This window comes from Amblyraja radiata, chromosome 4, assembly GCF_010909765.2.
Source record: "Amblyraja radiata isolate CabotCenter1 chromosome 4, sAmbRad1.1.pri, whole genome shotgun sequence".
In the NCBI taxonomy this organism is placed as follows: Eukaryota; Metazoa; Chordata; class Chondrichthyes; order Rajiformes; family Rajidae; genus Amblyraja; species Amblyraja radiata.
Window position 1 is genome coordinate 100,876,405 of NC_045959.1, and position 2,075 is coordinate 100,878,479.

At 40.1% G+C, this 2,075-nt stretch overlaps 1 pseudogene; it reads left to right on the forward strand.

Annotated features, from left to right (window-relative positions):
• The first annotated feature begins 1,004 nt into the window (after positions 1-1,004).
• Positions 1,005-1,115, forward strand: LOC116972679 (annotated as a pseudogene).
• Positions 1,116-2,075: the final 960 nt, after the last annotated feature.

The window sequence follows — 2,075 nt, forward strand, 5'->3', positions numbered from 1 at the left end:
GGAACAACGCGGGCTCATTTGTATGTTGTTCTCAGTGTTTAGCTCCCACGTACATTTGGTGATATTAAATTGAAGTCGCAAGTAAAAACTGCGTCATATCGTATTCCATTGTCAATTCCAATGCAGAAGTCACATGATTAGACTCATTATATAACTAACAAAGTGATATATTATGAGTCGAACTGGGATTCATGCGGGGCAGGGAATTCAAATAATGTTCCTCCTGCTTGAAATCTCAAATATTCCAAGAATTGAGGGTTTGGTATGATTAGACAGGCCACCTCTTAAGAACCATTTGAGGTTTCACCGTATTCCAAAGCCCGCATCATTAATCTTCCAAAGTAAAATAGAAGTGAGCGAAAGAACCTCAAGAGCATTAGTTATCAAGTGCAAAATGATCAATCTTCTTCCGAAATTATCAGCAGAGAAGTCTCTAATAACACGGGTCTGGTTTTTATAGCGCACTTTCAGCAGTTATGTAAGCAAACTACTTACCCGACTATGATTGTAGAGCATAAAATATAGAAACATAGAAACATATAAAATAGGTGCAGGAGGAGGCCATTCGGCCCTTCGAGCCAGCACCGCCGTTCATTGTGATCATGGCTGATCGTCCCCTATCAATAACCAGTGCCTGCCTTCTCCCCATATCCCTTGACTCTACTAGCACCCTAGAGCTCTATCTAACTCTCTCTTAAATCCATCCAGTGACTTGGCCTCCACTGCCCTATGTGGCAGGGAATTCCATAAATACACAACTCTGGGTGAAAAACAACACCATCCCTACAGACAAGGAACCAGAAACCGAAGAAATGAACACACCACTAAACAACAGTGAAGACAGATAAGTATGGTTCCTACCATCACATAAAAGGTGAAGGGTTTGTACTAACAGGGGGGGCGGGGGGGGGGAAATCACACCTGGGTTGGGAACATGAAGAACTATCACACTTGGTAGTTATATACCAAAAGTATTCAAGGATAAAAATTGAATTAAGAAACCCATCACTTCTCGGCCTTTTGGCTAAGGTCAAGTGTGGTATCTGTTCTTAGTTTAATATCTGATACGTCCCTTACCTAGGGACCATATATTACCAGTTCAGCATGCACCCCAAGGGGTCTACACTCCCACTAAAAAAGAACATGAGGGACTAGCTAACTGGAGAAGATATACTAGTGGTCATAAAGAAGCCTAATATGAACCTTTGGTACCAACAAACCCAAGATGGTGAATGTCACACCATCATTGATATACAACGGGTCATAAGAAGCCTAATATGAACCTTTGGTACCAAAAAATCCAAAGATGGTGAATGTCGCACCATCATTGACTTTACCACTTGAGTATTTTCACCAGGTTACACACTTATAGAAAATTGTAACTGCTAACCATGGATTTCCTAGGATACTTTATGGTAGACATCAACTTAAAAGATGCATACTATTCAGTACCCATTCATAAAATTACGGAGATACCAATTTACCTGGATGGGGTAACTATGGCAGTATAAATTATTGACAATGGCTAATATGAGCCAAAACTGTTCCCAGATATTCAAACCAGCCCTGACACTATTAAGGAACATATCGTTATGGCATGTCTCTATGATACTAACGACAGACAAATCCATGGGAATAGCTAATCAACAGCATTAGCTACTAAAACGTATTTAGCCTGAGCCTGTCATACAATCCAGATAAATCTACGTTGACACCATCCACAACTATTGACTATCTGGTATTCAAGTAACTCTACCCACTCATCTATAACATTGCCATAAGGAGAGTCAGCATATGACACAACCTGTAACAATTAATGGTATCAATCAACCAACCATTCAACAAAGTGGCTAGAGTAATTGGGAGTTAGTAGCAGCATTACCAGCTACTTAACTTGAACCTTTCCATTAGAGCTAAGGTGCTAATGTTGAAACTAAATACCCATACCCAGAACATGGTGGCAAATGGACTAATCTGGAGTCGTCATCACTATAGACACTGGGCGTAAAACCTAGTTGGAAATATTGAGTACGTTCTATTGGTAAAAGCATATTATTCAGTAGTGCACCATTTTG